Genomic DNA, 15,883 nt, shown 5'->3' with positions numbered 1-15,883 from the left:
CAACCTTTTTTTTCTTTTCCCAGGGATCCACACAGCACACTCCTGGAATTCACTCTGATTTTACCTTGATATGATGTTTTTGTATAAAGTAGACCCATTAGCAGTCGACCTCGAGAGGAATCAACCTAATGATATTCCAGTGCTATTTAATATCCCAGGTGTGGTCACAGTGTCTTGGTTTTTTAACCCCGGCTTGTCTGCTGGGTAAAACAATCCATCAGCTTTGTGCTGTCAGGTCCCAGTAGCAAAGCGCTCTGGTCCTCCAAGGTCTTCTTAGACATGACTGACTGACCACATCTCCATTCTTTCCATCTCACTTGCATGATCAGAAGCACTGAATGATGAGAGGGGCCATAGCTGCTGAATAATATCTCCATAAAAAGATAAAAACACAGTGTTGGCAGGGCGGAAAGTGGACTGTTATATTATTTTTACTCCTATGCCACCATTTACCCATAGTTGGAAAGATCTATTTTAAGTGTGTGACCTTTATCAGTTACCTCATATCTGGTGAAGTCAGTTGAATCCTGCAAAATAGTAGCCACTTGAAACGTGTTAATACCGCTATATGTACCATAATACCCTGCCACCTCCCCACAGACACACTTTTAATGTAAACTGGTATTAAAGAATTATGTTCATAAATGCAAATCCTTAGGAAAAAGGACAGTCTTAAACAGTAGCCATTTTTCAACCCTGTGATACTATTTTCATTAGCATGCAATTTTGAAAAACCTTAAATGGCTGACGCAGCTTAGTTAATTGTTGGCTTTTTGATTCCCGGGGGCTGTTTTTCTCAGACTAAAAAAGAAAAAAGAAACAGAGTAAGCCCTGCCTGGCACAGTTACTATGACAACAAGCTTATAGATACATAATCACACTTCACTAACGCACACACACGCAAACACGCGTGCGAGCGCGCACTATACGTATTCTTTTATACAGAGAAAAATAAAAATACAGCTGCTAAAGCTTCTCGGCAGAAGCTGTATAAGCATACATCATGCTGGGCTGAGACGCACAGCTGTTGACTAGTAAGCTTGCCAAAAGTGCCCCATTGCCTCTTTTCTTGGACTCAAATCAAATCCCCAATTTGTTTATGTTATTATGTTAATAAAGGGTAGCATTTCCATATGAATATCAATATTTCAGTAGCAAGCGAGCCGTTACTGTGAACACAGTGGATCGCTGGCAAGGAGGAGAGTGTAATATGAATGGAGTTCCATTTGGAGTGTAATTTCACTCATCTGATTTTCTCTTCCTTGGGTGATCTGAAAAGGAGGTATTTTTAGAGCCCAGGTGCTTATCCTCTGTGGTGCTGGAGGCTAATGTTAAATGAACACATCAATCTTAGGCATTTCAGAGTGAGAAGGGAGCCGCAGCAGCACAGTCACAGTGGTAGTCAGTTCCCTGCCAACTCTGTAATTCTAAAGCTTTCTGTTTTCTATTGCTATAGTTTGCCGCAACCACGGGGCATTATTAGCCTCTTGGTGTGACTCATTCAAGGCACTTAAGTAATGGCAAATTTGACTGAAATCTGCTGTTTCTAAAAGAGTTGGGACGCCGTGGAAAATTTGAATTTAAAAAAACTGAAGTGAAATGATTTGCAGATCATTTAAAAATCAATACTCATCTGAAAACAGGTACATTTTTAAATTGGGAAACTGTCTTTTGAAAATACATATGCTAATTTAAAATGTGATGCCAGGAAAAAGTTGTGGCAGGAACAGAGGAATGCTTACTGTCAGTTACATCAGTTCTTTTAACAACACTATCTAAAGTTTTGTGGAGACTAGTTGCTGTATATTTGAATGACTGATGCAGGATTTTAAAATAGCCATTCTGCTATAATGCAAACACAATGTGATTCAGCATCATGTTGCTGAAACACAATGTGTCTTCCCTGAACAAAACCTACTGTACCCTTCCAAAATCACTACATGCTGTCCAGTGTTAACTGGGGCTTCATGTGTTGCTGGGATCAAAGCCTATATGAGCATATATCTGAAAAATCTGCAAGCATTTAGCAAAGAATCCCAACATTTTGTAGAGTGGGATTACCAATATTCCAAAACAACCAAAAAATAAATTACATTTCTAAATATCCATGATAAACAGTAAAAGTAAAAATGCTATTGCCTGTAACAAAAATGCATTTTTAAAGCAACCCACTCCTCCCACTGCACAGCTGTTTGGGAGGCTGCTTTCTGTTTTAAAGCACCCGCTTGTATTGGGCTATTAGGTGAGCAGGTTCTGTTTTATATTGATCTAGTGAAAATAATGCCAAGTGAACGTTGCCTTTGAACCTGCTCATGCTCCAGAGCTTTCTCCTGCGTGTGAACCCGCCTCTAAGGTTCACTCTAGTTTTACTTTCATAGACAGTAAAACTTTTCACTCTCAAAGTTTCCTTTCCTTCTTTTGATGGGTAGTGTTTTCACTGTTTCATTAGTAAAGGTGCCAGTAGCTATGACGGAAAGCAAACGTGCTGTCCTCGTTCGTTTTTGGATTCACAAATGAGTTGCCATTGTTCTGAAAGATTTAGTACCCGCTGGCAGACAGATTTGGATAGTGAAAGCTGCTTATAGGCAACCAGTCTAAACAGCGATAGTTTAATTACTCTATAGCCCAGGGGTCAGCAACCTTTAACACCCAAAGAGCCATTTGGACCTGGTTTCCACGCAAAAGAAAACACTGGGAACCGCAAATACTTCTTGACTTCTAAAATGAAGATAACACTGTATATATTGTTTTTTACCTTTATGCTTTGTGTGAACAACTAAAGTGTGTTGCTTATGAAATCCATGAAGTGCTACAGAGAAAATTACATTTTATTTATGTAAGTAACACATTTTGAACTCTTAAAGAAATATAACAAAAGGAAAGACACCCAGCTGAACTAAAATGATCCAAGTAGCAAACAAAAACTGTTGTGAGCCGCCACCCTTATATCGCCTTTGGGCTTTTGGAGCCTTGACCTTGAATTGGAAAAAAAGCACTATGCTGCTAAAAAAACAGAAAAATAGATATTTGCAAAATTCTGCCTAAATATGTATTTTACCTGGTTAATGTGTGTGGCGGGGCGTGGTCTGCAGCGCCGCTGCAGGAGAGGCGGACGCACCTGAGCGGCACCCGCAATCACGCCTCGCGGCCTTAACGTCTGTGCTATCTATGCTGTTGTTGGTATGTGTCGGGCTGTGAGCTGAAAAGCTACAGCTGGCTGTATGCGTACAGCAACCGTGTGTAAAAAGTGGTCAATAAAGAGATACTAAAAAGCAGCGGGTCTGCCGTGGTATGTTTACAATGGGACTCTGCTCCCGAACCTCTGTGCACAGCGTCTGCAAATCAGGGCTGTACGAAGTAACTTTCATCTTTACGCAGGACTGTAAGCTGTCATCTGTGAGGCGTGAGTGGTGCTTGTTTATAACATAGTTCACAGTGGAGAACAGCTGCTGACATAATGTGGATCCGAAGATCCATAATTGGCCTACCTGGGGTTGAAAGTCTCGATAAATGCATGGCGTTCGACAGACGTTCGACGGGTACACCGGCTTCTGCGAGTGTGACGCTTATTTTGAGCGATGAGAAAAATAATAGCATAGAATTTTATTTTTATATTTCAATATCACAATAATCTTCCAATTTAGAACTACAAGTTAAAAAAGAACTAACATAAATAAAATACACTTCAGCTAAATACTTCTAATTTATTTTCCCAAACCACGCGGAGCCGCACTATACGGACTAAAGAGACGCATGTGGCTCCGGAGCCGCAGGTTGCCGACCCCTGCTATAGCCAATACTATTGGAAGTCGACATTTATTTCATAATTATGAAGCAAAAAAAATTAAAAAAAAATAAAAATCTGTCTACTGCCCCATTTTAATACATCAGCATTATGTGCTACTATACTAAGTACTTAACAATGTAGTGATTTAAATGCAACCAGTTAATCATATCACAGTATGATAAGTCATCACTCTCGGAAATCTAAATCACTATGCGGGTGGGTCACTGATCAGTAATGGTTGTATGATGCATGATAGGCATGCATATGAGCTATTCAGACAGTGTGTGAGAATTGTTTGTTGAGTTTGTTGAGTTATGTGCAGTTTTTAAGCCTGATGGGGGGACAGGAAGGCCACTCAGTCATCTGTTTGCTGGTTAAGATTAGATTATTTATCTCAGTGTGTGAGTGCGATGATTAAGGTCTCATGAGAAATCTTCAGAACTACAGTGAACCTCCTGATTCATGTTGCTGTAATGCTTGTAATTGTAGCATTAGAGGATGGGGTAAGACATATCCGGTTTTGATGACAGATCATGCATAATGTACAATAATGGAAAGAAAGACGGTAGACCCTCTGACATTACAAAGGTTTTAGATATCAGGATATGAAAAAAAAAAATGATTTCGTCGTTAACCATGGCTTAAGATTAGGTAAATACAACCCAGATAAATGTTAACAACATTTAACAAAAACTAAGCCAAAGTACAGTGATTCAACAGCTTGTAGAGCCACTTTTAGTGGTAATTTTCATTTCATTTTCATTTCATTTATTTATTCATTTTCAGGCACAACAAATACCTATATTGAACATAAAATACACAAAACAAAAAACAAAACTTGCCTGAAAAAGGAGTGGGACGAAGAAAACTTATTAAATCCCACCCCTATACTCACTCATCAACAAAAAAAAACAATAAACTTCCCGCAGCTACGCCCATCATTGCATACAGACCCATCAACAGCCGCGGGCAGATACAAGCATCTAAGCGGCAGCTCGCAACCAACAATTAGAGCCTTCATAACTGAATACAGAATATATAAATTATAAATTGCAAGTAATAACTTGAAGAAATCATTTTCTGTGAGACTTTATTGGTCTTTCCTCATTGTTGAGGAATTTTGGCCCACTCTTCTTTACAGCACTGCTTAAGTTCATTGAGGTTTGTTGGTGTTTATTTATACACAGTTCTTTTTAAGGTTTCTTCACAGCTTTACAATCAGATTGACATATGGACTGACTGAGCCACTGCAACATCTTAATTCTTATTCTTTTCAGCAATTTTGTTGTAAATTTGCTGCTGTGCTTGGGATCATTGACTTTTGCATGATCCAGCTGTTGTTGTCAGACAAACAGCCTCATTTTTCTCTAAAATGACTGACTGATGATGACTGATTGATCTAAAACGACTGAAATGTGGCACTGAGCATTATATCCAAATATCTCCACTTTGTCCAAGTCATGTTTCGGCACAAATTGGCCTCTAAATTCAAACTCAGCAAACTGGGAGAAAGTTTAAAACATTTATTTACCTACTGAGAGTGGTTTACTGAGCGCATACAGAAGAATGGTATAGCAAAACTGACTGCAGAAACTGAACCAGTGAGAGAGATGAAGGAATGTTAGCAGGTACCAGGTGCAGGAAGGGCGACCCAAGAAAGATGACTCTGATGTACTGGTGGGAGCAATGGAGAAGCTGGTGCAGCATTCCCAGTGTGACTCAGAGAGAAAAAGAAGGAAAACCATAATACAAAAAAACCCAAAAGCTGTCCAGACCATGACAGTCCAAAGGAGATTGCTCCAGAAATCTTGTGGTTTGTACAAATGCAACCTTGCAAACCTTCTTGGCAAAGTGTTAACATAAAAGTGAATGCTCCGGACCTACAAAGTGCCAAAAATCTATGCTTTTTTGGAGGTGCACACACTTTGCATTTGATTAGTAGCACCTGCTTGCAACTTACCCTCTTAATTCCTTTGGAAGCTGTACAGATGTATTTTCCTTTTTACACACACTGCTTTTTCCTGTTGACTTCATTTTTAACAAATAAATAATGACACAGTGTAATACGTCATGTTTTGTAGACCATCTCAGACTCTAGTTACCTAATGTTATGACCTTCTAAAAACCAAATTATGTCCGGATGCTTAAAAGATTTTAAAGACGGTGTACTTTGTTTTATCACCATGACTGTAATTTGAAAAAAAAAAGGAGATTTAAATTTGATAAAATTCATTTTACATACTGGCCTGTCTCTTATCACTGCTTTATCTTCATTTACATATTCTGAAGTAGTTAGTTGAGAGTTTTTGACTCACTGAGTCCTGATTAAATCAGGTAAATAAATTGGAAAATGATTGAATGACATTCAGTAAAAGGGTGCTGGGTAAATCAAACACAGTAGAATAAATACTATAAAAGTGGTTACTGAACTACAAACTAAATATAAGTGAACCTCATCACCTACCCAGCAATGTCAAGTCCAGTTTATTACCTTCAGTGGGAACACAGTGGAAATTACACTATTTAATGCAGACTGGAATGCAAGTGAGTCCAGCTGTCATCAGTGGGGATTCACATTTAACAACCAGCAGCACCTCAAAACAGATCAATACATGAAAAGCAGGCTTGATTGGCGGTGTGAAACCACAACCTTTGGCCTCGTTGTCAGCCGTGCATCAATAATGTGGAACAATGCATTTCTGATCCTCTCTCTTCAGTTACTCTAATGTGGTTTGTGTTGACAAACAAATTTCCTCATTTAAATGGTCATTGCTTCCATCTGTAGAAGTCACATTGATTAGTCTGCTGAAAGTTGACTAACTATTGTAGGCCATATATGGATTGTAACTGGGACAACATTTTGATGTGTTCAACTGACTATCGATTCCACACTTTCCATATCTGTTCATGTTGTTGGAGATGTAATTGCAGTGACATCTTACATACAACAGAGACTTTTAACAATATGTTAACAATCAATAGTAGAAATTGATTGTTACAGTATTCAATTCTATATTTTCATCTTCTTTTATTTTTATTTATAACATCCTGAAAGACTAAGCAAGCTAAGCATGAAAATCTTTAGTTCACAGATGACATTACATAGCTGTGAGCCAAAACTACGATCCTTTAAATTTTTGTTGAGCTGCATCATAAATGGAATAAAAGACTTGCAACCAAAAATAAATAAAGAAAATAAAAACCACTTGCCAATTAGTGTGAAAGTTGCCCTTAAGCTTTCCAAAATCACACTCTGAGTCTCTGGGGCACTGACCACTTGGGTTGTCCTATGGTGATTGTGGATGCTTAAATCCTTTGGGCCCAGCTGGCCTCCACTGGTAGACTTGCTTCAGGACAGCTAATGAATGCTTGCTTTGAATTGGATCTATAGAGTTTGCAGGCCAGTCAAGGTCTTGGGCTCGCTCTCATGTCTGCCATGTTGCCAAGTCATTCGTGAGCAGTGTTTTGCAGTGTCTTGGGCCACATTGTTGACACCAAGTACAACTCAGAGGCCTGCTCAGTCTGCAGCAAGATTTAGGCGTGTCGTCTCCCCAGCAGAACACCGCATTCATATGAGATGATGAGTGTTTTTTACCTTACCTGTCAGCGGTTTTAATGTTGTGGCTTATCACTGTAAGCAACATGCCCTACAAACACAATATATCAAGCGACACTAGCTTGTTTGGTAGCTTGCCAGATGCTAGTATGAGAACTAATTTAGTTACCTGAATGACTGAATGTTCAAGTGCCTCCTAACAATTATATAAGGCTGGCTGAGCATAAATCATGTTTGGAAATCAATAAATACAGCAATGGTACATTGCATTCTGCAACACCATATCATCCTAGTCACAGCTAACAGAGGCACCCGTGGCCTCAGCGGTACTGTGCACAGAAAAACACCTCAATCATCTGTGCTGCGATAGTATAAAGACCACACTCTGGGCCTTGCAGCGCACAAATATGAACAATTCTCCTTGAGCAAAACTGTCAATAATGATGGTAGATGATGTATAGATGTCTCTGCAATCAATATTTCTTAGCAGGGCCATATAGAATTACTGCTGGGTTCAGTTTGCCAGCAACACTTTTTAGCTACAATAAATGAGTCAAAGAGCAGTAATAGGCTATAGTGTAGGCTAGCTGCTTGCCTGCTCGCTTATGCCGTGGTCTTGTCATAATAGGTCTCTTTGAAATCCCATTTATTTCTCTCCAGGTTGATAAATAAAGCTCTAATTGACTAAATCTAAATTTCAAAGCAAACTGATTGAAGTTAATGTTGGCTGGAAGGATGTGTTCATTTACTGGCTTAATGGGTCTTTCTTTTTTCTTGTCAACCAAAACATTGTGTGATCTCTGAGTTAATTCAACCGCTGCTTAAATTAGGAAAATCAATTCACAGAAGGGATGTAAAGGGCAAAAACCACAGAGAGTAGTTCCCTGGACTGTGGCCACAGATTTCACAATCAGCAATCTACCGGGGAAAGAGGAAAAAAACAATAAAGCCCTCAATGATCTTTAGCTAGAAGTTCATAGATTGTGTTGATTTAAATGAAATAAAAAGATAAAAGTCTTTTCCTCCCTGCACATTGCTGTTTCAGGGCTTAAAACTGGACCATATGCCGAGTGAATCCGTGCCAGGGTCACCTTGAAAGTATTAGGATTTAATACAGTATGATTGACCGTGCAGTCTTAGCAAAGGATTAATGTGATGTCGTCCATATGCCCCCAGAAAATGAGAGGAGAAGTCAACATTGCACCTATAGCTACGAAACAACAGTGGTGAAATGAGAACTGTTTGGGGAGGGTGGTCAGGAAACTAGTTGACAGGAACTTCAGGCCTGTGCCAGTTAGAAATGTGGCTGGGAGGAGTTAATACAGAGAAGCTGGTCAATCTGTCAAACCAGAGGATGAGGATCCTGTTAGATTGAAAAAGTCTGAGGTGAGCGTAATGAGCTGCATCCACCCTCCAATCCTCAACCCCCCCCACCCTTCTCTCTCCCTTCATCCTCCACGCTCAGGGTCAAGCATGGCTTTATAAATGTTATCTGATTGCTGAGAGCTTTCCAATGCCTAGATTTGGCGGTGAAATTAATCTCTGACTAAAATATTGACGGTACACAGAACCTATCAAGTGAGGCAAAGCAATCAGGCAATAAGGGAGAAGGTGTTAGAGTAGAAAAAAAGAAAGCGCTGCAGATAAGCACAATCAATGGGACAGCGTCACCCCAGATTTGGGTGCTGTGCTTAGGTTCTGCATGAGAGTTGATCAACTATAGTACAAGTAAAACATGCAAATCGGTTAGAGTTCATTTAAAGCAGTTTGACCTTGAAGTTTGACCTTTCATTAAGGTAATCCCAGAAATTTGCATAGATTTTGAGTTATTACACAGAGTGATGATAAAGCAGTTTCCAGTTCCCTTGATTGAACTGTCATTAGCTTGACAAAGCCATAGCGTTGCAAATATAACACTTAAAAAGTGGCTTTTCAGTATATGAAAAATAATACCGACTTGTATATGATGTGGCAAAATAACCTTATGGCTACGGTCTCTGTATTTAAGACATCACAAACTACCATGGCAGCTATTAGAACTGTATTGGACAGGTGTTAATCTTTGACAATGGCAGGCGTACTTTATATTACACAGTATACAATGGTGACCTTCCACATTCACCTTCCAGGGTTTAGAGTAATAATACAAAACATGCAGGCGTTAATCTTCTCTGCTATGCTTCAATCCTCTGTAGAACCCTGGGGGAATGTCACAAAGGCACTGTCAAAATGCCTCCTGCGTATATACCTCCTGGCATCTATGGGAACAAGGAAATAATACAATAAAACATTCATCATTCAATTTGTAATGCTGAGGTTGAAGAAAAAGAGAGGCAAGAGTGAGAGAGAGTGAGAGAGAGAGGGGGGGAGAATAGGAATGCAAGACAATCAGGTGCACATGTGTAACAGAGACAGACAGGCCCTTTTCATGTGGAAAAATAGCACTAATTCATTTCCCACACAGTAAGTCCTCTTGTTTGCAATATTCATGTCACCTGGAACAATGAAAGGAGGACAACCCCTGTTACTTGTATAGTACTAAGAATAGATTTAGCCCCCTTTATTGTGTGTGTGTGTGTGTGGTGGGAGGTGGGGGTAGATAAAGAAAAAGCTGAGAAGAAACTCCTCTCGCAAACTGACCCAGATAACAACAACAGAAAGATGAAGTCTGGAGGGGCAAACAAAACAGTCCACACAGAAAAGAGGGAGAGAGAGATGTAAAGACAGCAAAAAAAAAAAAAAAAAAAAAAAAAAAAAAAAAAAGGGGGGGGGGGGGGGGGCTCTAAAAATTGTTCTCTTGACAAAAAGTTAGTTGAGAAGTAGGAGGAAAAAAGGGGATGAATATTTAAAGAAGCAAGATCTCTCAAGGAGGAGAGAGATGAGTAAGAGTGAGAATAAAAACAAGCAGCTCTAGCGATAGTTCAAACTTGCAAAAAGGGGATTTTTTCGGAGTACACGAGCAGGCAGCGTCTGCTGAAGGCTGCCCCCGTCTATATTTCCCCTTCTTCAGGATATGCTTATTGGGGGTAACAGCTTATTGGGGGTAATCATCTGAAGAAGGAAAAACACAAATATGGCAACTTGGGGTGGGGGGATTTCTTTGCACTGTCAGAACATCTGCAGTTGCTGCAGTTCTAATTCAATGACACTTTCTTGCTTGCACTGAGCTAAGTGCTAGAGTAAGCTGCAAGAGTAAGCCGTGCAATAGTAGCCTATTCAATGCTACCCTAAGTACTAGGTTTAACACTCATAATAGAGCCACCTGAGAATTTAGAGATAGCAGGAATTCACTGATTCTTCTTGATACTTTGAAAAGTGCTAGTCAATGTGTTAAGGTTAGGGTTATACAAACAGAGCCAATATGCTAATTTTGCTGCAGCAAGCACATGCATATGAATTTGCATAATTTCTGACTCTAACACTTAATCCTTTGCTAGGCTAAAAATGCTAATGTGTGCTGCAATATGTCATTTGTCCTTGTGCTTAGCTTTCCTGCAGCTTTAGTGAGTATGGCCTACGGTGTACACACTGTCAACTCCACTTCAGTCTCCTTCTCTGTCCGTGTTGGGGAAAAGGGGACTCTGACCCCACCATGATGACACTGCTCCAGAAGAGATTATAGACCCTGATACTCCGCCGTGCCAGCATTATGCACACACTGCCCTTTAACTAAGATACGCAGGCTAGCTGCCAGCTCTGTCGGCACCTATCAGATCTGCCTACTCACGTTTACACAGACAAAATAACAAAAGAAGTCCAAGACAGCACATACATACAGACAAACATTATAACTACTTGCTGCATGCATTAAAAAAATACAATTCCAGTGCAGTCACAAGCCAAAAAAGGCAGAGGTGGTGTAATAAACATCCACAAAATCAATAAGAAGCGGCACTCAACCTATGTGGGTCTACAATCAGTCGTTTTCAGCTGAAGTGTTTCCATTTCCATCAAACTGGAGGAAGACACCATAAAAAAACATCCTTTATTTTACATAAAAGGTGATATAGAATAACAATCAAAGGGATAATTTCAGAAAAATTGCTGAAGCACTGCTGTTTAAGGCCTGTTACGTTAAGGTTTGGGGCTGCCCCAATCAGAGATGTCAGCGCAGCCCTTTATACTACATATCAAAGGCAAAACAAGCTAAATGACATTCCTCAGCAGGGGGCGGCCAGAAATGCCACTGGCTTGAAAGCTCAAACTCGCAGAGAGCAGTGCAGCAGCAGTTTTCCACCCTGTGTGATTTACTGCTAAATTGCATCTATGAGGTGTTTTTTCCTCTGAAAGTTACAAGGTGAGCAAAAGAGGCTTCCAGTGTAGATCCCCCCCCCCAAAAAAAAATAAAAAATAAATATGTTTTATATGTTTCTTTGATATGTGGTTTCACATATTTCAATTTAGCGTATTGCCTTCTACAGTGTCATTTATTGAGGTGGTGCAATGCCAGAGTCTCGCTCCAAAACCTGTAATTTTTAGATGTTTGTACCAAGCATGGGAAAACTACACTGCGGTGTTGTGTCTAGTCGGAGCCACTCACTTCTGCCCATAAAAAAATGTAGTAGCTGTTCAAATATAGTGAAATAAAGTGGAGGGAAATTGCATATTTTTAATTATACAACATTCTTAAAACAATTTCAACTAAAGACACTCCACATATGCGCATCATATATTTTTACTAACAGGCTCAGTATTTCAGTTAAGAAATATGAATAAAAGATTTCATGGTACATGAATGAACACTCAGCAGATTCCACTCACTGCAATAATGACAGACACACACCTTTGATCACCATAAATGTGGCTTAATGTGAACAATCCTCTAGTCACCTTTCATTTTTGTCTCAAACCCAGTATGATCCCGCGGGGTCCTTAATGTCATACTTTGGGCTCTGGGCTGATATTTTATATCCATTTAACTGCTAAATTAATCCACTTTAACTGAATCTCTCATACAACTTTAGGGAGATGGGAAAGTCACTAAGTGGAAACAATGTCCCAACACATCTCTTGGTATGAGATTTACAATATAAATGCCAGCCTGCCTTCCTTCCCATCCTCCTGAGCCAAATTCAAATCCTGTGTCATCACGTTGAAAGGAAATTACGAAACAACATGGGCAGATTGAGCTTCTGTGCTTTCAAAATACATTCTAGCATTTCCCTAACATGAACCTTACACCACCAAGGCATGTTGATGGCTTTTTGTGATGCCTTTTGTAAATCCCAATAGAAATTTTTAATAGTAATGATTTCCTGAACTAGTGGATATGAAGTAGACTGCAGATTTTTAAGATCCCTCTTTACTGTGATTGAGTAATAGTGATGGATGTGAGGATAAGAACCTGATTTGTGCTAAAATAGTGTGAGATTCATAATTAAAGTAATTGATTGACATGGCTCCGTAGCAATTTGATTAACTTTCTAAGATTAACTTAGCAATGCAAAAATTAATATTTCGTTTGCCTTACATTTCCATTTTAATAATGCTATTTTTTTTCTTACTAACACTGAGACAAGATTGAACTTTAAATGCCACTTTGGGCTGTAGTAAATTGTGATATGTAACTCTGAAGGCTATCAGGAATTAATCTGATAAACTATCTGGTGTCGATTCCAAGTGTGTCTGGTATCTGGTCACTAGAACTCTTAATCTGAGGTTCCAAGTGGCCATAATTAGGCTAAGACACCAAAATAAACCTAGATGAGATAGCGCAAACATTAGGAGTGGTTAGATTAATCATTTTTAAAAAAGGTGGAATGGTCAAAAACACCAAAGGCTTCATAGACAGAAACAGAAGAAAACTAAAGTGGAGGATCTTGAAATTCTTTCCCTGGTGTGGAAAAACTGTCCATAGGATCTGATCACTTGATCGCAACCCAATAGAAGATGGTTTTTAGTTACTGAGGACAAAGCTAAATGCAGTCACAGATCAGCAACAACTAAAGTTGGCTATACCACCTGGTACCACTGGCAATAATGACCTGGCAGAGCATCTCTGTCTCATCTATTTGGTTATTTCCATCGGTTCTAGACCTTAGACCGCAAAAGATTTTCAATCAAGAGTAAAAAAACAACCATTATTTTTAAAACTAGCACATTAGTTTGTCCAGTTATTTTGATACTCTGAGAACGGGAGACTATATATATAAAACTGGCTGTCATTCCTAAACAGTTCATGCAGTATTTTTGTTAAACTTTAAAAAAAGAAGAAGAAGCTGAAACTCTGCATTTCAATCACACAGTGACTGCTGATTTAAAATCCACTGCAGGACAACACTGCTAATTGCTTAGACATCATTTATTTTGGCCATGATAACCATGTAGTGAAACTCTGATACTGTCGGAACCCTAACTGAACAATTGTAATTTTAATATAGAACCTGCCTTTACAACGGCAACTGAAAAAAATAAACATTAAGTACCTTGATAAGTGATAACAGTCTCTTACATGCTTTAAACTTTCATAAATGTAACTACATGTTAAACTATGTAGAAAATCACAGAAGTCACAACACAGACTTCATAGATCAGATTTTGAAACGGACTGATATCAGGCTATAAAATATCATAAAATGACACAAATGTGAAGACACATTTAAAAAAAAAAGAATGTTTGGAATATCTTTGACACAAAATCTATCGTTCTATTTATTTAGGAAAAAAGCTTTCAGCAATAGCAGACTAGATGGAGCCATTAGCACTAAATTTCCACCTCCGGATGTTTCCTTTTTTTATTTTTTATTTTTAACCTCTTGATATTTTATATTATTTTTATAATGACTGCCTCTGAAGTGAGTGTCCTCATGGTTTTATGTGACCCATGCCCAATACTGCTGTTGTACCATCCATACAAAAACCAAGCTAAAAACCAACTATCTTGAAATATGCTTTTGCTCAATTGAGTCCATTAATCCTGGAGGGACTGTGGAAGAATTTAACCGAACTGTTCTATTCTTGGCGCTTTGCTCGGTGCGTCACTGCACAAGCAAAGGAGCTGAGCACAAGCATGTGTGTACGAGTGTGTGTATTTCAACTATAAAAACTAAGCCCTGAAGGCAACGGCTCAAACCTGCTGCTGTCACAAATAAACAATGAGACTTGATTTGATGAAGTGACAATAACAGAGACGTTGTAAAACCACATTCAAAATAGCACAGACTTTCTTTATTACTTTTTTAGGACTGAAGGACAAAATGGGTAGTGACACACACAAGGAAACAAAGACCGTGTTCACATAATGGAACAGAATTGAAAGCTTGGGTCTGTATGATTCATAATTATATAACTACAGCAAAATCCCCGTGTTCGGCACATACACATGTGCACACCAGTAACTCGTGCCTGCTGTGTGTGTTCGGTGTATTCTGTTGCCAATGTCCTTGGACCCTTCCTGTAGGCTCCAGTCTCGTGAGATGGCAATGATCAGAAATGGAACGACATGCAAACTGATCCCACCATCTTGGCAGGCTGGTAATTAAATATCAGCTCTTGGCACACAAGTATGCAAATGAGGTTTGCCGTCTCGTGCTTTTGCGCATTTCACCCTGCCCAATCCCGCCCTCCAACAACACTGATCAGTAGAGAAGGCCCTGCTAGGCCCTTTTGTTGGCGACTGTTCGCAAAGATATTATTAACCTCATGTCTAAAGCAGATCCAGATCAGAGACACTCTGAGGCCCTCGGGTCAAGTGGCTGAATAGCCAGTGCTTATGTTTGGCCCTTACAGTATGAAGGAGAGGAACAAGAAGAAAGAACAGGAGGGGAACACAGATGCAGTTAGATATGAGTTGGTGCAGGATGTGGGGGGAGGGGAATGTGGATGGGCTCATAAATAGCAAGGGATCATAATTGTGAAGATGTCAGAGGCCAAATTGATATTTTTTTTTCTATTGGCAGTGATAAGGCATGTGGGCAAAACATGGATAGGGGCTTATTAAAATTCCCATAAAGCCTATCATTGTGTGGCAGAGCAGAGGCCTTCTGTTAACATGCCAGTTTATGGACGTGTGGTGATTGTTCTTGTGCAGGCTCACTTAATATGGAAAGCGTGGGTTCTTCAAGTGGCTGTGGCCTTATTAACGATACCCTGCCTCATATATTTCTGTACGATTACACATTCATCAACATTAAATTCTTATGTATAGGGTGATGTCTTTTTTAAAATAGGGATACCGAGTGTAACACTTGTAACTGTTTGAAAGAAAAGCCACATGCAACATTTCACTAGTTCCTTTCATTTATACCTGATAAATCTGAATCTCTCGCTTGTCACAACCACAAGCAGTCTGTAGTATGATTAGAGCTAAGAAGCTCCCAGTCACTGGCAGAGAGGGATTTATCAATCACCGAGTCTCTGGCTGTAGCTTCTTCTTTTCACTTAGACCCGCATGTGATGAAGAAAACAGCAGAGTAAATGGGGATGTAAGAGAATATCTGGAAAATATCTCGAGACAGACGAGAGGAGGATGATGAAAGCAAGTGGCAACAGCAAAAAAATAAGAAGGATTGCAGAGGAAAGAAAATGTGTTGAGAGAAGAA

This window comes from Diplotaxodon limnothrissa, linkage group LG17 (assembly GCF_057381915.1).
Source record: "Diplotaxodon limnothrissa isolate DT_005_m linkage group LG17, D_limnothrissa_male_GT1.1, whole genome shotgun sequence".
NCBI lineage: Eukaryota > Metazoa > Chordata > Actinopteri > Cichliformes > Cichlidae > Diplotaxodon > Diplotaxodon limnothrissa.
This window is presented reverse-complemented; position numbering follows the sequence as displayed.